The sequence below is a fragment of the Sus scrofa genome, chromosome X, assembly GCF_054392235.1.
Source record: "Sus scrofa isolate SSC_HxYL_T2T_F1_AM1 chromosome X, Sscrofa_HxYL_maternal_Yorkshire_Landrace_v2.0, whole genome shotgun sequence".
Taxonomy (NCBI): domain Eukaryota; kingdom Metazoa; phylum Chordata; class Mammalia; order Artiodactyla; family Suidae; genus Sus; species Sus scrofa.
Genome location: NC_139401.1, coordinates 120951250 through 120974004, shown reverse-complemented (window position 1 = coordinate 120974004; position 22755 = coordinate 120951250).

Here is a 22755-nt window from a genome sequence, read left to right as displayed (position 1 = left end):
GAGACTGGATAGAGTTCCCTGTGCTGTACAGCAGGACCTCATTGCTCACCCATTCTAAATGGAATAGTTTGCATCTAGTAACCCCAAACTCCCTGTCCATCCCACTCCCTCCTCCTCCCTCTTGGCAACCACAAGTCAGTTCTCCATGTCTGTGAGTCTGTTTCTGTTTTGTAGATAGGTTCATTTGTGCCATATTGTAAATTACACATATCAGTGATATCATATGATATTTGTCTTTCTCTCTCTCTCTCTCTTTTTTTTTTTTTTTTTTTTTTTTTGTCTTTTTAGGGCTGCAACCGCACGGCATATGGAAGTTCCCAGGCTAGGGGTCGAATCAGAGCTACAGCTGCTGGTCTACACCACAGCCACAGCAATGCAGGATCCGAGCTGCGTCTGCAACCTACATCATAGCTCATGGCAATGCTGGATCCTTAACCCACTGAGCAAGGCCAGGGATCGAACCCACAACCTCAAGGTCTCTAGTCGGATTCATTTCCTCTGCATCATGATGGGAACTCCTGTCTTTCTCTTTTTAACCTACTTCACTTAGTATGAGAATCTCTAGCTGCATCCATGTCCCTGCAAGTGGCATTCTTTTGTTCTTTTCATGCTGAGTAGTATTCCATTATGTGTATGTACCACATCTTCTGTATCCATTCCTCTGTCAATACACAGTTAGGTTGTTTCCATGTCTTGGCTATTGTGAATAGTGCTGCAGTGAACATAGGGGTACATGATTCTTTTTGAATGAAAGTTTTGTCTGGGCTGGCAGCCACTGAATCCAGCCAGGCAGTCCTCTCTGGGCCAAAACCTCCCTTATGATGTCAGGGCACCCTCCCCTCATTTCCTAGGGGTTCAGCTTTTTACTAGGATCCTCAAAGGAACAGGCAAATTTCAAAAACAATGGTTTTCAAGCTCTGAGTTATATCCTATTTGACCATGATTTCAGCCACATCTCTTCAACCCCAACTCCTAACACAGTTTCAGGTGAGAGTCTCTGATCAGCTCACATGTGGTAAGACGGAAGGGCCACACCAGAGAGCTACTAATCTGTCAACTGCTTGTATCATGTGCTGGCATGGCATGGCCAGAAACAGGAGGGGTTTTTATTATTTCCAATGAATGAGGATTCTGACTGATCCCTTCTCTCCAACTGCTGGGCCCTGTGGATGTGTGTTCATGTTTGTTTTGTGGCTCATTGTGGCTCACCTCTGCTTGATGGAGAACCTTCGTGGCCACCGGATGGAAGGCCAAGCAGCATCTCTACTCCAAGGCTTTTATCGTAGAAGCAGGGCTCCTGGGCCTTTCCAGCTTCTTCCTGCACATAAATCATTGATAAACATGTTATGACAATTAAGAAAAAACAAAACACTTTGAGTGAGAGCCAGCCGAAACAAAACAGCAAAATCCAACATCCAAAGGCCTCAGATATTGGAAATATCTGCTTTATATTTATTTATATGCTTTATATTTATTTAGGAACCATGAGGTCGAGGGTTCCATCCCTGGCCTTGCTCAGTGGGTTAAGGATCCGGCGTTGCCGTGAGCTGTGGTATAGGTCGCAGACCTGGCTTGGATCTGATGTTGCCATGGCTGTGGTGTAGGCCGCCAGCTGTAGCTCTGATTCCACCCCTAGCCTGGGAACCTCCATATGCCGCAGGTGGGGCCCTAAAAAGACAAAAAAAAAAAAAAAAGGAAAAGCATGTCCACGCAGGAGTCAGAATCCAAGCAATGTGGTAACCATTTCATGATGTATATGTATGCAAAACAGCACGTTGCATGCCTTAAATATACAACTTTTATGTGTCCAGGGTATTTCCAAAAAGCTACTTAAATATAATAGGCACTAGGATGCTGCGTTATGCTGTAGAACTACACAAAAGGGAGACCTCTCCGTAGCTGAAAAATCTCCACTGGGACCAGCAAAACATATCCTGGTTCTTACCTTTCTTTTCTTGGAGGAAAAGGAGACGTGGGCCTTCAGGTGCTCTGCAGGTACACCCATCACTAAGCCGGGCACAGGTTCGGCCGGGGTGGGGGGCGGGAAGAAACCAAGCACAGTGGGGAAGGGGGGCTTTCCTTGGGGAAGGGGGGCTTTCCTGAGTGAAGGGGGAGGTCCGATCCTGGCAAAGATGTGAGAGCCTCAGAGAGGTGCTGGTGGGCTGTGTGGGCGCAGCTTGGCACAGAGTGTTTGAGCTCGGGTTAGGTGAGATGGGCATCCACAAGGAAGGGTGGGGGGTTCAGAGGCCAAGTGGGGTGCAGACAGCATCCGTGCCGAGGTTGGCAGAGGAGGCAGTGAAAATCTTTTCAAAAGGTGTGAAGACCTCACGCTGAGAACTGCAAAGCAGCCCTGAACTGAAAGAAGTGTATCCATCGTCGTCGTGCCTTTTTTTCTTATATAGTTTTGCTGCTTTGACATCTGGGGCCTTGCTAACACTGGAGGGACTGTCCCTCCCAGGGGTGGCCGATTCCTGGAGAGAGTAAAGGACTCGCTTGCTTTCCAAAGCAAGCCAACCAATCCAGAGCCCATACCCACCAACCACCTCCTTTATGGGCCTCCACACTTGGGGCCACTGTCCACCTGCCCTAATCACCCTCGGGCCTGGTACTAGACTACTAGGGACAGCCCCAGGCCCTGGAGCCCACTGAAATCATTCAGACTAACCAGTGCTCAAGCTGCCTGCCTGCCTCAGGCTCCCTGTGCCTCCTGACCAAGCCAGGGCCTTCCTCGTGTGGTTCCCCATGGTGTGGCCTGCTCCCTCCTCCTCTTGGGAACTGGAACAAACTACCTTTTTCTTTTTTTTTTTTTTCTTTTTGGTCTTTTTTTTTTTTTTTTGCTATTTCTTGGGCCGCTCCCACGGCATATGGAGGTTCCCAGGCTGGGGGTCTAATTGGAGCTGTAGCCACCGGCCTACACCACAGCCACAGCAACGTGGGATCCGAGCCGGGTCTGCAACCTACACCACAGCTCACAGCAACGCCGGATCGTTAACCCACTAAGCAAGGGCAGGGACCGAACCCGCAACCTCATGGTTCCTAGTCGGATTCGTTAACCACTGCGCCACGACAGGAACTCCTCCATACGCTTTCTGGTTGCCCTAAGGAAATGCCACAGGCCCGGTGGCTTAAGCCTCACGGCTCTGGAGGTTAGCAGTTCGAGACCACGGGTTGCTTCAGCAGCAGGGCTGGTTTCTCCTGGGGCCTCTTTTCTTGAGCTGGACCTGGTCACCTTCTGGCTGTGTCCTCACTCGATTTTCCCTCTGTGCCAGCGCGTCCCTGATGTCCCTCTGTGTGTGTCCAGATTTCTTCTTATGAGGCCATCCGTCATACGGATTTGGGCCCCATTCATGCCCCGTTGAACCTCAACCACCTTTTCCAAAACCCTATCTCCAAATCCAGTTACCTTAGGAGGTCCTAGGGGTGAGGAGGTCAACACATGAACCGGGGGTGGGAGAGGACATAGTCGAGCCCATAGCACAGGGATGCCAAGTCTTCTGCCAAGTGCAGCGCGCAGCACAGGGGCGGGAGCTGCGGAAAGTGAGGCGGCTCAGGCAGCGCAGAGGGAGGAGGGGAAGGGTCCCTGAGGAAGTTCAAAGCCCCGATCACCGCCTCAAAGTCACAGGGCTTTTTCATCTCCTGCAGTTTCATGCTCCTGCCTGTGTAAAATCGACGTGATGAAAGGGAAGAACACCCAAGGGTGTTAGAATGTACTCCCACGGAGCAGCTGTTGCCCCCTGGTGGCTGCTTCAAACAGCTGTTGCCCGTTTGGGGGCTGAGGAAACAGCTCCGTCCAGCCGGGCCGCGCAGCGCCGCGGGTGCCACCGCAGACCCAAGTGGAGGCTCGCTCGCCCTCCGAGGCCAATTCTAAATGCTCGCCCTCTGATCGGGTGGCACCACGCTCTCAGCTGCCATAATACGCGGAGGAGCAGCGACAGCAGGGAGCGGAAAATGGGTTCTGGGAGCGGCCGGGCCCTCGCGGCAGGGCCTCTGCCATCAGGAGGCCGACGAGGGCGGGCGCCTGGAGTCGGGGCTGGAGAAGAGGGGACCCGCCGAGGCGGGAGTCCGGGCCAGCAGGCCCTGAGTGACCGTCGATCAAGGGCCAGGGCGAGCGTGGGCGCGAAGAGCCCTGGGCATGAGTGGGGGACGGTGGTGCGACCCCCAAGAGGACCAAACGGAGCCCGTTCGGGGCAGACAGGGAGCTCCGGTCCCGGCCAGCGGCCGCCGAATGCAGCCAGGCCGCCAAAGCCTTCTCACACCTGCGTCTTTTGCCATCACAGTGTCAAGGACCATGCTTTCCTCTTTGAGGATCCCTGAGAGGCCCTAGACTTTTCCATAAACAGGGGTTTCCCAGCTGACCTCTCCGTACTCCCTGAGCTATCAGGGCCTGGGCAGCCTTGCGCCGGGGCCGAGACCGGGACTGCCCCTCCCTTCCTTCGTCCCAGGATGCTCGGGTAGTGGATTTGACGGGGGATGAAATAGGGTGGGAGGGGGAGAAGTCGCTGCCAAGGGAGCACTAACCCGTGACTCAGGGTTTCACGTCCTGGCCAGGACGCCCAGAGCCAGGGCTAATATGCGGCTGCTGCTGGGCCGGCTACCTGAGGCTGAGGAACGGGGAGGAAGAACAAACAGTGCCGAGGTCAACAAAGCAGACCTGCCAGCCCCGGTGAGGTATCGGGGAAGGAATCAGAACGTTCAGAGTGTCAGGGATGTGGCAATGTTAGATCAACTGTCCAGACAAACAGTCCGTGTTTGCTGGGAAGGCTCAGAAGACATTCCTGGAGTTCCCGTCGTGGCGCAGTGGTTAACGAATCCGACTAGGAACCATGAGGTTGCGGGTTCGATCCCTGCCCTTGCTCAGTGGGTTAAGGATCCGGCGTTGCCGTGAGCTGTGGTGTAGTTTGCAGACACGGCTCGGATCCCGCGTTGCTGTGGCTCTGGCGTAGGCCGGTGGCTCCAGCTCCGATTCGACCCCTAGCCTGGGAACCTCCGTATGCCGGGGGTGGGGGGGGTGGGGTGGCCCAAAGAAATAGCAAAAAAGACCAAAAAAAAAAAAAAAAGAAGACATTCCTTCCCCAGGAATGCCCTGGGGGCCAGGGGTCCCAGCCTGTTTGAGAAGACCACTAGTTGTCTTCGGCAGATCAGGATTCCCAGTAGGAGATGCTGCGCTGGAACAGGGCCCCCCAGGAGCAGTGGAGATGGCAGAATTCTGGGAAGGCAGATGCCACCAGTGATATTTAACTGGTCCAGGCAAGACTGAAGGAATGGCCAGAATGGGCTGTCTTAGGGGCTGAATTGTGCCCTCCTTGCAAGTCCATATTTTAAAGCCTTTAATCCTCGATGTGATGGTATTTGGGGGTTGGGCCTTTGGGAGGTAATTAGGTGAAGTCATGAGGGTGGAGACTCATGATAGGCTTCATGCCCCTATAAGAAGAGAGAGAGACAGGAGTTCCCGTGGTGGCTCAGCGGTTAGCAACCCGACTAGCATCCATGAGGATGCAGGTTGGATCCCTGGCCTCGCTCAGTGGGTTAAGGATCCCACGTTGCCGTGAGCTGTGGTGTAGGTTGCAGACCTGGCTCGGATCATGCATTTCTGTGGCTGTGGTGCAGGCCGGCAGCTGTAGCTCCAATTCAACCCCTAGCCCTAGAACTTCCATATGCAGCAGGTGCGGACCTAAAAAAAAAAAAAAAAGGAAAGAAAAAAGGATTATCATATACCATTTTTTGCAAATTCATATCACCCTCATTAGGTTTCCTTGCATTCTTTTTTTTTATTATTATTATTGTCTTTTTGTCTTTTTAGGGCCTCACCCATAGCATACGGAGATTCCCAGGCTAGGGGTCCAATTGGAGCTGTAGCTGCCGGCCTACACCACAGCCACAGCAACAAGGGATCCAAGCCACATCTTCGACCTACACCATAGCTCATGGCAACGCCAGATCCTTAACCCACTGAGCGAGGCCAGGGGTCGAACCCGCATCCTCATACATGCTAGTCGGGTTCCTTAACCACTGAGCCAGGACCGGATCTCCTTCCTTGCACTTCTTAACACACACCTTTCCACAGAGAAAATCCTCAGGCCTAGTGAATCCTGATGAGGAGGCAGCCTTGGCCTTGCTCTAGCAGCACCTGTGATACCGGACTGGTTTAGACGATGGTGTTGCTGCCGGTTTAACATCTTCCTAACCGAATGCTGAGTGTTTGCTGCTCCTCATTCCGCGAACGCTCTTGGGAAAGGCATTCTAGTACCGACGTTAAGGGGATCCCTGTTCATACTTTAATAAGTCCCAACCCAGGCAGCGCGTCTTAGCAAGAAGCTTCCAGGGTGGAAATTTCTTTCCCTGATAGGGCTAAATAACCCTCCGTTTGAGATGATTGTTTTCTGTCCTTGAAGAAGAGGTTTTGTTCTGCACATAAACTGAGCAGCACAGGACTTTTTTTTCCCTTAACTGACCAGCTCATCCCGAGCCACGCCCGCAGAGCGGGGAGAAAGCTTGCTGGGGAAGCAGTTATGCCAGATCTCAGGGCAAGGCTCCGTTGTCCGCAGGGCAAGGCCCCGTTGTCCGCAGTGGGACCACAGGATAGAGGGGCTGTGGAGAGGGGCTGGGGTCGGTCTTCCTGTGAGGGGCAGGGCAGGGGCTGGGGGATGGATACAGCTGTGGAGCCCTCGGCAGCTTCCGTTCGGGTGTGGGGTCAGAGCAGGTTGAAGGCTTCCAGCCTGAAGTGATGAGAAGCATATTGACGGAATCTTGGAGCTAGAGGTGAACTAGATCCTCTGAAAGGTCGTTCTGAGCAATCAAGACCCAGTAGCTAAAGAGTGGGGGGGTGGGGGGAAGGTCACCAAACGGGAAGAGTACAAGGACCTAAGACTTCTATTGGACACCCTTGAGCGGCCACTGGCATCTCACTGTGCTGGGTGGCGATGTCGCGCCTGCCTCTCTGACACACACGTATAAGGAAGCCAGATGTAGAGGAAAGAACCTGAGCTGTAGAGTCAAGCAGACCTGAGTTCAAATCATGGTTCGTTTATTTACCTGCTGTGTGACCTCAGACACATTACTTGCCCTCTCTGATCTTCAGTTCACTCATCTATAAAATGGGAACAAGGAGCCTCGCTCGTTATCATGCAGAGTGTTTTTAGGGTTAATGGAGACAATGAAAGTGTAACAAGTTTAGGGAGGTGTCTCCACTCATTGGGGGTAGATACCTAAAATGGTTTCATTTTATTTCTTTTGTATTTCCCAGTAAATGCCCCTCAGCTGCACTCTGCTCCTGATGGAGGCATAATGCCCATTCTGCTGAGGTGTGAAACGCTTCCCCCATATACTGTGGTAGTTTGGGCCAAGACCATGGGCCCCCGTCTGAGCTATCATTTTGGGATGATTCCTGGGCTTGCAGATAAATGCTGTGTATATCTTACGTGCACCTCAAGCATCAGGAAATTGAGGCACCTGTCTTCGGCCCCCTTTCCACCCGGCAGTCCCCCAGGTCTCTGTCTCTCCTGAAGTCCCCTCCTTTGTGCCCAGCAGCATCAGGCACAGTGCCAGTAAGGAAGCTTTGCAACTTTCAGAGGAAGGACAGATGCCAGTCTCAAATTTAGTAAGATGGGGGGTCACTACCAGTGACCCATATTTTTTTTTTCTTTTTTGGCTACACCCTTGGCCTTTGGAAGTTCCCAGGCCAGGGATCAAATCTGAGCTGCATTTGCGATCTAGGCCACAGCTGCAGCAATGCTGGATCTTTGAACCCGCTCTGCGGGGCTGGGGATTGAACAAGCTGGCTCACTAAACCACTGTGCCACAGCAGGAACTCCAGTGACCCCTATTTTTATTTTGGTTCTCATAGAGCGTCCCCTCACATGTTCGGGAAGGGAAACAGCCCCAAACTAGACCTCATATCAGCTGGACACTGGGCACTGGGAGCATAAAGCTGGTTTTCCAACAGCAGGGTCTGCGGGCTGGTGCTGGTCCACTGCACCTAGAATGTGGGCAGTTGGGGAGTTCCCGCTGTGACTCAGTGGGTTAAGAACCTGACATAGTGTCCGTGAGGATGTGGGTTCAATCCCTGGCTTCACTCGGTGGCTTAAGGACCCAGCGTGGCTGTGAGCTGTGGTGTAGATCACAGACACAGCTTGGATCCTGCATTGCTATGGCTGTGGTGTAGACCAGAAGCTGCACCTCCGATTCGACCCCTAGCACAGAAACAATATGCCGCAGGTGCAGCCCTAAAAAGAAAAAGAAAGGGGGGAACTGGGTGTCTTTGGCTGTAAGTTTTGGCTCCTTCGCAATGATCCCAAGGGAACAGGTAAACTACAGAGACAGAAATCAGAGCAGTGGTTGCCAGGGGCTCGGCAGGGGTTAGAGAATTGATGGCGAAGAGATTTGCAGAAACTTCAGGGGGTGATGGAAATATCCCACGTCTTCCTTGGCAGTGATTGTGTGATAAAACCGCTTGAACTGTGCACCTAAAAAGGGTGAGTTTTACTGAAGCTAAATTATACCTTAATAAAAGGAGAAAAAACCCAGAAAATAAGAAAAAAAAATCTGGGCAACTAAGCGTGTCATATCTCCAGGTGAAGGGCCCAGTGCTTGGCACACAGAGTTGAACACACAGTAGCCTCTGTTCCTGGCACGAGTCAGGGCTCTGCGGGGGTCACCGAGCTGTGAATCTAGTGACCCCTCCGCTGCCTCTCCTGGGCTGTCCTGTTACCTGTGGCTGCTACTGCGGCACCAGTGATGCCCACACTGGCGAGCTTCTGGTTTCTGTGGGCTTCGAGCAAAAGGGGGGCCTGCTCCCGCATCCTGCTCTGGGCCCCTGCGGCGGTGGAGGCGTGGGGTGGAGAGGACCCCTTCAGGGAGGAGCGAGTTACTGACCACTGAGAAAACCTCCCAGGAGACGGGCTGTGTCGATCCTTCGGACTCTGCTCTCAGGCGAGCCTTTCCCGATGGCCCAGCACCAAGGGACCTCGCCCTGAGCCAGACTCACTCTCCTTCCCAGGAGCCCTGCACTCGGCACAGAGGAGACACTGAGATAAAGCAGGAGAAAGAGGCTTGTGTTTTGCTGATTCCTAACTCAGGAGAGCTGCGGATAAGGCCTTCCTTATGGAGGATGCTTCCCTGTTTTCATCAGCAACTTTATTTCAAAATTTTTTTAAAATTATAGTTGGGAGTTCCCATTGCGGCTCAGTGGGCTACGAACCCGACTAGAACCACGAGGATGCGGGTTCCATCCCTGGCCTTGATCAGTGGGTTAAGGATCACGGCATTGCCATGAGCTGGGGTGTAGGTCACCAATGTGGCTCGGAGCCCGCATTGCTGTGGCTGTGGTGTAGGCCGGGGGCTACAGCTCTGATTCGACCCCTAGCCTGGGAACCTCCAAATGTCACAGGTATGGCCCTTAAACACAAAAAAATTAAAAAATACAAATAAAATTAAGGTACAGTCAATCTACAGTGTTGTGCCACTTTCTGCTCTGCAATGCGGTGGCCCAGTCATACATATAGACAATCTTTTTCTCCTGTTACCTTCCATCGCGGTCTATCCCGGTAGACTGGGGAGGGTTCCCTGTGCTGCACGGCAGGACTTCCTTGCTTATCCATCCTAAACGTCATAGTTTGCATCTACCAACCCCAAACTCCCCGTCCATCCCACTCCCTCCCCCGCCTTCCCCTTCCCACGGGTCTGTTCTCTGTGTCTCATCAGCAACTTTAAAATGTTTTATTTAATATTTCAAGCTCCTGACACACTGGAAAAGGAGGCCTTGCCCAAGGCTTTCGAGTAGCACTTATAGAGTGAATGAGTGACCATCTGGGGGGGTGGGTGTCTGTAAAATCAGATGTCAACGGGGGGTGACCCTGTCATTTGAGATTCCCATATAATCGGCTTAATGCGCTGTCTGGCATCCGTAGGCACACCCGTATGTGTCTGCGCAGTCCGAGGAGGCCCTGCTTTTTTCCTAATCACACATCCTGGCTCCACGCTCTTGCTCGGGCTGAATTAGCTCAGTGAAGAGAGGGTCTCACCATCTCGCCCCCACCGACCCTGCGGCCACCTGAGGAACAGGAATGGCGAGTGTTGAAAGGAAGAGCCCAGTGCTGGCTGCCACTTGCAACACCTGGGGAGCTTTTAAAACTCGAGGCCAAGGCTGCAACCCATGCTGATTACATCAGAATCTCTGGGGGGTGGAACCCAGGTTTATTTTTTAAACCTGTGTTGTGCAGCCAAAGTTGGGAAATAGTGCTTTCGAAGTTCAGGCAGACCTGGGTTTAGTCCTGGCCCTGCCACTTTTGGGCTCATGGACCTTGAATAAATTACCTAAGCTTTCCTTTTTTTTTTTTCCGGTCTTTTTGCCTTTTCTAGGGCTGCTCCCGTGGCATATGGAGGTTCCCAGGCTAGGGGTCCAATCGGAACTGTAGCCGCCGGCCTACGCCAGAGCCACAGCAACGCAGGATCCGAGCCGCGTCTGCAACCTACACCGCAGCTCACGGCAACGCCGGATCCTTAACCCACTGAGCAAGGCCAGGGATCGAACCCGCAACCTCATGGTTCCTTGTCGGATTCGTTAACCACTGCACCACGGCGGAAACTCCCTACCTAAGCTTCTCTGAAGCTCAATTTCTTCATCTCTGAAAGGGTTTGTAGGAAGAATCCATGAGTTAATCCTGGTGAAGCCTGGTGCCCGTCAGAGACTAAGCACCTAATAAATGGAAGCTGTTAATGTATTTTTATAAGACTGTCTATTGGTGTTATTAGCGATGGATAAGAGTAACTTCACGCCCGTAAACCCCTTAGCTTGGGAAACCAGTGCTCTGAATGGAGGAAAAAGAAAAGAGAAATTCTAGCCCCAAATATTTACTGTGATTCTAACTCATGCTACGCTTTGAGGGAACCCAGTGATGGCGTGATCTGTGCTTTCCAGGGCCTCATACATCTAGTTGTGCGGAGAATAGATGTGCAGATAGAGAAGGAGGAAGTTGAGCCCAACTTACATTAAGGGACGAATAAATTCAAACTGTGCTGGAATGGCCAGGAGAGTTTTCACTGAGAAGGTTGTGGCTTTGAAATGTGGGAAGGATCTGGACTTGCAGAGAGGATTTTGGGGAGCATCTCAGGGAGAGGAAGGGGCTAAGGAGAGTCAGAGGCTGGAATAAAGACGGCTGGACTGGTCCAAGTGAAGCAGAGAGTTTGTTATGGGAGGCACTGGGGAATAAATGTGGAGAGGCAGGTTTGGGAAGAACTTGAACCTCAGGGGAAGGGCTGTGGACTTGATCCTGTAGGTTTTTAAGGAGTGTGTGTGTGTGTGTGTGTGTGTGTGTGTGTGTGTGTGTGTGTGATGGAATCCTCTGATCGTTGAATGAAAAGCTATGTATGTAGTGGGGGAGGGGGTCAAAGAGGGGGATTAATCACGCCCCTCCCTCACAGGATCTGAACCCATAGAGAAATACACCTGCGAATCAGAATCCACGTATGAGCTTTGTTAATAATAGAGATATGCGTTGGAGATATGTTCTCCATATCTCTGCATGGCCTCAAGGCCCAAACGCACTTAACTACTCTTTCCTCCAAAATTAGACAAAATTAGCCATCTAGTCACAAGCAGAAGCCCTGACCAGGCTGCAGAAGCAGGAAGCAGAGAGAATTATTTGCCACTTGTCCAGAGAAATGGAGCAAGAGGTCAGGTCATCTATTTGCAGTACCTTGAACATATTAACCTCTGCCCAGAATTGCGACAATTGGAAATCAGACCATCATAAAATGGCACATGGATAATTTGGGGAAGTTTTCGGACTCTTTAGGAGCACGTGGACCCCAGAATAAAGACCTCCGGTGTAGGTAGTAAGTCACAGGGTTTTATTTGGGGGGAGGGGGTAAGTGGATTCATCATAGCCTGAAATTGGAAGCAACCAGAATGTCCTTCAACTAATGGTTAAACAAACTATGGTACCTCCATACCATGGATACTACTCAGCAGTTGGATGGGATGAGAAATTGATACCCAGCCACCTGAATGAATCTCCAGAGAATGATGCTGAGTAAGAAGCCCATCTCAAAGGGTAACATACTGTATGATTCTATTTATATAATATATCTGAAATGACCCAATGATAGAGATGGAGAATAGAGCCGTGCTTAGCAAGGCTTAGGAATGTCGGAAGACGGAGGGAAACGGCTGTGGCTATAAAAGGGCAGCATAAGGGATCTTTGTCATGAAACTGTTCTATATGTGACCGTGGTGGTGGTCACATGATTCTACGCATGTGGCAAAATTATGTCTAAGTCCATACACACCCCCCACGAGTGCATGTAAAACTGGTGAAATCACTTTAAGGTTGGTGGAGTGTATCAATGTTAACTTCCTGGTCGTGACAGTATGTTCACTAGTTATGCAAGGTGTGACCATTGGAGGAACTGCTGAAGGGCGTGTGGGATCTTCTGTTTTATTTCTTACAACACGTGCCTCTATAGTTAACTCAAAGTGAAAACTTTTTCCAAAAAGCCAATTCCATAGAGCACTGGGCGTCGTATGACTCTCTCTTTGTATTCATGCCGCCAAAAGCATATAGACATACAGATGTGCTTCTGCACGCATAAAAAATTTCTGGAAGGCCACACAGGAGACAGTTCAGTTAATAGTGGCAGTTTTGTGGGCCTCGGGTTAATAAGGAGACCTACTTTTCACTGTACATCCTTTTCTTCTCTAAATTATTTTAACAACGTGCATATTTTCTTTTTAATTTTCAAGGAAAATTAGTTGAAGCAAATAAATCGTTGTAGTCACTGGAATCAGATAGACCACATTGTCATCGGAATACTGGCATCTGATTCATCTTCCTTTGCTGCACTCTGCAGAGTGACTCTAATCTTTGCATAGGATAACACAAGCTGGGAGCCATCTCTGATGGACATTTTTACAGCAACCAATGCCCTTTATGGTTAAAAGCGATACTTCTCCTATTGTTTAAGTGGACAAAATCATTAGGTGGCTCTATAGGAGATGATATTTTAAAATATCAAAAAAAAAAGTTTTAGGAGTTCCCATCGTGGCTCAGTGGTTAATGAATCTAACCAGCAAGCATGACAACGCAGGTTCAATCCCCGGCCTTGCACAGTGGGTTAAGGATCTGGTGTTGCCGTGAGCTGTGGTGTAGGTCCCAGACGCAGCTCTCATATGACGTTGCTGTGTCTGTGGCTGTGGCTGGCAGCTACAGCTCTGATTGGACCCCTAGCCTGGGAACCTTCATATGCTGCAGGTGTGGCCCTAAAAAGCACACACAAAGATATTTTTAATTGCTGAAAAAGAAAATTATAGAATAATATCATGTTTAAAAATATCTGCATGTATACACAAATTGTAAGGATTGCACAGGCATGAACACTTGCATATACATAAAATTTCTGCAAAAAAGCTCTTCTCAGTGGCCACCACTAAGGACACCACTGTTCCCTCAGTGGTATCCATGTCCCAATCCTTAGAGCCTATGGATATGCTTTGGCACATGGCAAAGGGGAATTAAGGTCGTAGATGGAGTCACGGCTGCTAGTCAGCTGACTTTAAGATGGAGAGATTTTCTGGGATTATTCAGGCATGCCCAATGCAACCACAGGAGTCCTTATAAGTGAAAGGGGGAGGCAGGAGAGTAAGGGGTCAGGGACAGAAGGAGATTCGAAGATGCTATACTGCTAGGTTTGAAGAGAGGATGAGGCATGAACCAGGGAATGCGAGTGGCCCGGAACAGCAGAAAGGGCAAGCAAACAGATTCTCCCCTTGAACCCCCAACAGGAATGCAGCCCTTCTCTCCCTGACTTTAGCCCCGTGAGATCCATATTGGACTTCTGACCCACAAAACTATAAGATAACAAAACTCTGTTGTTTGACGCCACTAAGTTAATTTGTGACAGCAGCAAATAGGAAACTAATATAAATGGATATGAAGGTAAGAGGAGCCACTAGAATATTTTTACTTCTCAATTTACACCCTTCTTGAAGAGAGAAAGAAACCATTCCATGGAATTGCCAAGTAGTGATTCTAGATAAATGATTTTCATCAAAACTCGAGCCCAGAGGAAGAGAGAGGCTCTGTTGCAGCCAAAGCATTCTCACTTTTATCTGTTATTTATACGGGGCCTTGGTGGCCGTGTTAGACAGGATTCTCCAGTGAAACAGAGAGAGGGGGAGAGAGAGGGGGAGAATGGATTTGAAAAACCATCACACACAACACATTCCCAACACTCTGGTCACTCCGATACCAGATGTGTGGGAGTTTTTCCCCCCACCAAGCAGCATTTTTTTTTTTTTGCTTTCCTAGGGCTGCACTCACGGCAAGTGGAGGTTCCCAGACTAGGGGTCAAATGGGAGCTGTAGCTGCCGCCTACACCACAGCCACGCCAGATCCTTCACCCACTGAGCGAGGCCAGGGATGGAACCTGCGTCCTCATGGATGCTAGTCAGATTCGTTAACCGCTGAGCCACGATGGGAACTCCCGCCAAGCAATATTCTGACACCGGCCGAGTCATACACTGTAACTTGCCCCGGACACTGTCTGCCTAGAGACATGTCAGATCCCACAGGGCTCCGCTGTGCTTCTGACCAGTCCAATCGGCTCTCAATCGGAGCCTCCCCCAACCCACTCCTCGAGTTTGGTTAATTTACTAGAGCCGCTCACCTAACTCAGGGAAGCCCGGGTGTTTATCACTTTATAAAAGGATATGTTAAAGGGTACCCGTGAACAGCCCGATGAAGAGACACGTAGGACTCAGTCGGGGAGGATCCTGCGCACAGGAGCTTCAGTGCCCACTCCTGGAACTGGGATGTGTCACCTTCCCAGAAGCAGCAGTCAGAAAAGTGCAGGCTCGGATTTATAGATTTATAGTCGCTTGGTCCGAAGCGCGAGGGAGCAGCTGGACTTGGGGTTGGCACCTGCCGTAGGTGGGAGCCGCCTTGTGGGACTGAACCCTTAACCTGTGGGATCTGACGTACCTCCAGGTAGATGGTGTCAGGGGGGTGCTTGTGTTGGCCCCGCAGCTGGTGTCAGGGAGTTGCTGGGTGGGGGAACCCCACACGTCGGGTGCCACAGGGGCCCGAGGGTTGGGAGGGTTCTGTGCGATAATAAAGACCTCTCTCTCTCCCCCTCCCCTCCCCTGGCCTCGCTCCCTCTCTCACTGTGACTCATAATGCAAAATATCTCTTTGGGGTTTGTCCCCAGTCTCTGACACAGAGCTCCTAAAACCCTCGTAAATCCCTAGAGGACGAGAGCGCTAGGAACCTCTTTTGTTCTGCTGGGGGACTCGGGGAGGCTTCCGGAAGAAGAGCGGGTCAGCGAAAAGATCAAGTCGAGATTAGAAGCTTGGACTTTTCAGCCCCCCACCTATTCTCCAGAGAAGGGCGAGGGGCTACAAGCAGAGTCAATAATTGATGGAGCCTCCGTGACAAAAGCTCCACAAAATCCCAAGAGTAGGAGGTTCAGGGAGCATCCACATGGGTGAACACATCAGAAAGTTCTTGGCTATGGAGTTCCCGTCGAGGCACAGTGGTTAACGAATCCGACTAGGAACCATGAGGTTGCGGGTTTGATCCCCGGCCTCGATCAGTGGGCTAAGGATCCGTCATTGCCGTGAACTGTGGTGTGGGTCGCAGACGCGGCTCGGATCCTGCGTTGCTGTGGCTGTGGCGTAGGCCGGTGGTTATAGCTCCGATTCAACCCCTAGCCTGGGAACCTCCATATGTTGCGGGAAGCAGCCCCAGAACAGGAAAAAAAGAAAGAAAGAAAGAAAGAAAGAAAGAAAGAAAGAAAGAAAGAAAGAAAGAAAGAAAGAAAGAAAGAAAATGCTTGACTAAAGAAAGATACGATTAGAGAGGACAATGACTATGAAGTTGATAGCCTGAGAGCTAAATTAGATTCTTAGGAAGACAGAAGTCAGAACTAGATTTCATCTTTAACATCAAGCTTGTAAAAGAAACAAATATTTTCCAAGTGGTTTCTGCAACTGTTCCGGGCATCCCTGCTTTTGTTGTCAGTGTTGCTGGGCTCTTTGCAACACTTGTTTCCATTATTGGGTGGCACAAACATGGCTGTGAAAAACAGCATCCCTCAGATTTGGAAGCTCTCTTTGAAAGTTTCGCTCTTCATATCATAGGCAACATTGAGACTTAGTAACTGATTAAATAATGACTAGCTATTTATGGGAATTATCTAGTGGCATAGCAGGTTAAGGATCTGCTATTGTCACTGCAGTGGCTCTGGTCACTGATGTGGTACAGGTGAGATTCCTGGCCTGGGACCCATGTGGCATGGGTGTGGCCAAAATAAATAAATAAATAAAAATAAATTAGCCATTTATAAGGACTAGAGTTATCCAGATATTTCAAGAGAATCCGGGAATATTTCAAATTATACAGCTAAAGCTGGACAGAATCTTAAGATATCATCTCAATTTTAGGAAAAGAAAGCTGAGTAGGTGGTTTTTTCAAAGTCACTCAGAGCCTTACCGTGGAATCCGGCCTCCAGATTTCTAACCCGCTCCAGGATGGAAATTAGTTTAACGCTCATGAACAAACCAAGTTAGATGATTTTTGAAACTTTAGGCATTGCTTCAATTGAATAGTCTTTAATAGCAAGAACAATAGCTACCTTACAAAGTAACTTTGAAAAAGAACCCACACAAAGAGTTTTAGAGACCCGTGCATCAATTCCGTTCACTAGCTCTCAGGGTAACAGGGGCGCCATTGTGGTCTGGACCAGGATTTATATGAATGTTCTCAAATAAACGTGCCCAGATTCCAAATGATATTCTAAGGCTTTTAGACGCAAGTTTCCGTAGATATAGAATGACCTATGAGAAATCACTTAGTGGAGTTCCTGTCGTGGCGCAGCAGAAACCAGTCTGACTAGGAACCATGAGGTGGTAGGTTCGATCCCTGGCCTTGTTCAGTGGGTTAAGGATCTGGCATGGCTGTGGCTGTGGTGTAGGCCAGTGGCTACAGCTCCGATTAGACCCCTAGCCTGGGGACCTCCATATGCCGTGGGTGTGGCCCTAAAAAAGACAAAAAAAAAAAAAAAGAGAGAGAGAGAGAGAGAGAGAAAGTGTTGGCCAATGAACTGGGTGGTAGAATGTGCCACCAGATGTGACTGTGCTACTTGCAAGCCAGATGACCCTGCTGCCTTTCCATAGGTTCACAAGTGAAAGGATGGCCTATGCTGCCATCCTTCCATGGTCGTGGAAAAGACTCCATGAGATATTGTTTATCCCAATAAAGATATTCATAATTGCTAACACTTAACTCTTACCCTACCCGTGAATGAGGCGGTTCCCGAGAGTATCAGCACTGACTGCTGGATCCTGAGGCAGCGGAAGGTGGCCCAAAGCACTGAAACCCCCAAAGGGCTCTGCAAGTGCGGGGGATGGTTGGGATGAGGACGTAGAGGGCTAGACGTACAGATGTGACCTTGGCCAGTCACACCCCCAAACTGGGGTTTCCTATCAGAAAAAAGGAGAACGTTGAACCCTCAAGGTACATGTAAAACTTTCAGAATCTAAATCCAACAGTTTGGAGCAAGGTCCATTGTCTCCACACTAAAAGTAAATCATTTCAAGAACAAACTCCAACAAATTCACTTGTCATGCTCCCTATAGCGGCTCCACTCCGTTCCCACGTTGAAGCCTGCGTGACATTTTCACCCATTGCCAAATCTCTCTTTTCTTTTATGTTTATTCGACAAGCATGAATGCTTCAAAATGTTCTGAATATTTCCTCCTTAGAGCACAATTAAAGGACCAAGGAACATTCCCAGTAAAACCTGCTTAGCGCCGGATTATAATTTAATAATTCGTACGTGGCTCCCTTGGTGTGCCCTGCTGAAATGTCCAATGCGCATTCTACTCTGCGACCAACAGAATGCACTTATTTTCCCATGTTTTCATTGGAAATAGGACATGAAACTTTTTCAGAGAGAAAGAGGAGGGAAGGAAAGGAGGAAAGAAAGGAGGGGGCGTGGGGAGAGCACCTCTGCTCTGACCTAATCTCCATCTCCTTCATTCCCACAGGCTTCCTTCTGTTCTTGTTCACCTGCTTCCAGATGTTTCATCCCTTCGTTGCACAGGTATTTGCTAGGTGATACCATGTGCTCACTGCCCTAGGGACTGAGTATGCAGCAAAGACAAAGTCCTGGCCCTGGTTGCGACCCTGGTGCACGTGCACTTGGCACCTTTATTCCCCCTCACTTTCTTTTTGGCTTAACATTGTCTCGGAAGCATTTTGTCCATGTGTTTGCTCTGAGAGAATGAGCACAGAGACTGCGCTCTGGAGGTCAGAGGGAACTGAAGTTAATAAAACATTTGTGCAGGGCTGTTGGCGTGGAGATTGGAAGCACTCTCTAGATGATATTCATTCGTTCTCTCCTTTAGTTTCAGCTCTTTGGGGTCAGAACTCTCCTTATCTTATTCCCATTTCATGTATAAGGAGACTGAGGCTCAGCGACGTTATTAGTGGCTTCAGATCACATAACTTCTAAAAAGCCAGAATTGGAGTCCCAGTCTGCAGCAGCCCAAACATTTCCCTTTATTTTGGGGATGGAATGGGGCCTTCCAGGTCATCCTTAGGAAGATTTTCTTTCCTTCCTTCCTTCCTTCCTTCCTTCCTTCCTTCCTTCCTTCTTTCTTTCTTTCTTTCTTTCTTTCTTTCTTTCTTTTCTTTCCTTCCTTCCTTCTTTCTCTCTCTCTCTCTCTCTCTCTCTCTCTTTCTTTCCTTCCTTCCTTCCTTCCTTTTTGCCTTTTCTTGGGCCGCTTCCACAGCATATGGAGGTTCCCAGGCTAGGGGTCGAATCGGAGCTGTAGCCACCGGCCTACACCACAGCCACACGGCCACACCGGATCCTTAGCCCACTGAACAAGGTCAGGGATCGAACCTGCAACCTCATGGTTCCTAGTCGGATTCGTTAACCACTGCGCCATGATGGGAACTCCTCATTTCCTTCTTTTTAAGGAAGGTGGGGTTGGAAAATCATTCTGCACCGCTTGTTGCTCAATTTCATAACTCCTTCCAGGTTTGCAAGGAATAGAGGTATTGAGAAAGGAAGTGATATGCAATTGAGCGGAAGTGAAAGACAACAGGACCTGTTCCTTTCTTTTTCTCTTTTCTTGCCTCAAGCCTGCCACTGCATCATTTTCGTTTAGAGAAACAACTGAAAAAAGAGTACAAACCATATACTAGTAATGGCAGAAAGCACAAATGACTAAGCTCTAGCAGCTAGGCTGAAGAGTCGAGGAATGCCAAAGACCCGCAGCTGTATTGCACACACACACACACAAGTGGTAAAGGGAGGCCACGGTCACCTTGAACCTTTGAGATATCTCCAAGGTAATAACGGCAACAAAAACAAAATTCCAATAACTGGAATCCCCAGATAGTCATGCAGCTCTTTATAGTATTTAACTCCCTGTATGGCAGTTTCTCAAATATGAGCAACGTGTCAACACTTTCTATTGGAAAAAAATTCCTTCGGTCCCTCAGCTGTGATCTTTTCGTATAATATTACTTAAATATATGGAAACGTAAAAGGAGACATTAGCTCCTTGTGCTTATACTCGTTAAACAACTAGAAAACCAGAATGATTTGGCCTATTAAGTGCCAATGAAACTACAAAGTCAATAAAATTCAAATCACTGACATTAATTTAAGGGGATGGATGATGTTGTTTTGCCAAAACTAAATCGCTTTCCCCAGTGTGAAGACTGGTACGAACATTATTGAAACACTTCCTCTGAAGTAACTATGATACGATCTGCCTTCGCTTGGAACAAATACATCATTTATGCTTTGGGTCCACCTCTGCGCTTTTCTCTTGGCTCCAAAACAATTAAAACAATGCTCTTTGTCCTATTTGATTGTAAACAGAAATGCAGATTCTGGGGCTGAAATTGCCTGGCAGCACTTGGTTAGAAGGTGGCCATCCGCTTAATACGGTTCTGGGAGACACTTTAGGACCACCCTTCTGGACACACTAGAGATTAAGGGCAAAGGTTTTGGAATCCAACAGATGGGAGTGTGGATCCTGGCTCTGGCGTTGCCAGTTTCTAGTTGGGCAAGGTATTTAACCTTCTGTTCCTCAGGTTTCCTCCTCTATAAAATGGGGATGATAATAATAGTGCTTTACTTTTGCCAGCAGAAGCAGGCACCGTGACCCACTTTCTAGACATGCGTGTTGTTTTTAAGCCTGAAAGTGTAGAGAAACTTCTGAGCTCCTTTGTAACTTGAGAACATGGAGTTGGGCAAGTCAAAAACAAGAAAACAAAAAAACCCAAACATTTGTCTGGCCTCCCACCCTGTCCTCGCCGTATCTTCATGTGCTGTCCCAGGTCCATGGTTTAGAGGAGAAATGGAAACTATGATTGAACCTAAGAAAGGGAAACAGCTGGCAATGCCTGTAAATACACAGTCGAGGATCAGTTGAACCCATGCCACAAGACAGCTGTTTTTATCTGAAGCCCACCAATAAGGGCCCACTTTTTTGCTTCCTGGCCTGGAATGAATCCTTTGATTCCTGAGGCCCCCAAGGTTGAAAATAGCCTAGCCACCTGCCAATGTTTGGTATATTTTTAGGACCAGCAGGATTGGAAACAGGGCTCTGTATGCCTGGAACTTGAGCCAGGCTGCTGGGTGGGTCTCTCACCTCCGCTGGGTCCTGAGTTGTTGGATCAAACCCAGCAGCTGGTCATGGAAGAGAGGAAGCTCTGAGAGGAGCAGCGTGGAACAGTGAATGGCCGCGGGTTTGTCTCTCTTAGATCAATTTAACATTGATCTCTTAGGACAAGGATTACAGGAAGAATGGAGTCAGTAGATGGTCTTAGCGGCTATTTGGATAAAGGTATAGGAAAGTTGTATAAATGCCAGGACCCCACAATAAGCAGAAACCACAGCACTAGACCCTTTTCTTTGCTTTTTTTTTTTTTTTTTTTAAACGTAGGTCAGGGGAGTTCCCATCGTGGCGCAGTGGAAACGAATCCAACTAGGAACCATAAGGTTTCGGGTTCGATCCCTGGCCTCGCTCAGTGGGTTAAGGATCGGTGTTGGCTGTGACTGTGGTGTAGGCTGACAGCAACAGCTCTGATCGGACCCCTAGCCTGGGAACCTCCATATGCCATGGGTGCGACCCTAAAAAGGACAAAAAGACAAAAAATTAAAAAATTAAAAAGTAGATCAATTTAACATTGATCTTATTGTCTCTCAACCTCTGAACAAAAAAACCAACTTCTCAAACAAAAAACCTAACACACTTGAAATTGTCCCCAGAGTGCGCATTCATTTTTATAACAGACAAATCCAAAGATTTTGTTTTCTCCACCCTCCTTATCCCCGTCTCACTCAAGAGGAAAATTAGTTCTTCTTGTCTCTCTTTGAATCTCAATGTTCTCAAGCCACTTACGAAAAGCATTCTTCCAAACCAGCACCACATTCCTCCTTAGCAAATACACACAAAGAGAAGATGTGTAGACAAGAGAGCAGAACAGGAGGACCTGACAGTCTGGGAGATGGAAAACATTTCCCTAAGAAAACAATAGGAGTGGAGTTCTCACTGTAGCGCAGTGGGTTAAGAAGCCGACTGCAGTGGCTTGGGTCCCTACGGAGATGCGGGTTCGATCCCTGGCCTGGGGGTTCAGATTCAATCTCTGGCCCAGGAAGATCCAATCCACATGCCTCAGGTGCAGCCAAAAAAAAAAAAAAAAAAAAAAAAAAAAAAAAAAGAGGGAGAGAGAGAAAGAAAAGAAAGGAAGAAAATAATAGGAATAAACAGACGGTTACAAACATTCATAGCAGCTTTATTTTTAATAGCTGTAAACAATAAACGGCAAATGTCTGTCAGCTGCTGAAAGAATAAAAAAACTGTGACATAGCCATACTGCTCAATAATGAAACAATAATGAAACACTATTCAATAATGAAAGGGAATGGGGAGTTCCCGTCGTGGCTCAGTGGTTAACAAACCTGACTAGGACCCATGAGGTTGCGGGTTTGATCCCTGGCCTTGCTCAGTGGTAAGGATCCAGTGCTGTCGTGAGCTGTGGTGTAGGTTGCAGACAAGGCTCGGATCTGGCGTTGCTGTGGCTGTGGTGGAGGCCGGTGGCTACAGCTCCGATTGGATCCCTAGCCTGGGCACCTCCATATGCCTCTGGTGCGGCCCTAGAAAAAACAAAAACAAAAACAAAAACTAATAATGAAGGGGAATGAACTACCGATACACATAACAAGAGAGATAAATATCAAGATAATTATGCTGGAGTTCTCGTCGTGGCGCAGTGGTTAACGAATCCGACTAGGAACCATGAGGTTGCGGGTTCGATCCCTGCCCTTGCTCAGTGGGTGAACGATCCGGCGTTGCCGTGAGCTGTGGTGTAGGTTGCAGACGCGGCTCGGATCCCGCGTTGCTGTGGCTCTGGCGTAGGCCGGTGGCTGTGGCTCCGATTCAACCCCTAGCCTGGGAACCTCCATATGCCGCGGGAGCGGCCCAAGAAATAGCAACAATAACAACAACAACAACAAAGACAAAAGACAAAAGACAAAAAAAAAAAAAAAAAAAAAGATAATTATGCTGAGTCAAAATAGCCAGACCAAAATAGAGAGGACATACTATCTGATTCCTTTGTATAAAACTGTAAACATGCAAAGTATAGACATGAAAGGTGTGCAGCTTTTCGTATGTCAATCATATCCCAATAAAATGCAAAAATGCAAACGAATCTATAGGGACTAAAAGTAGATGTG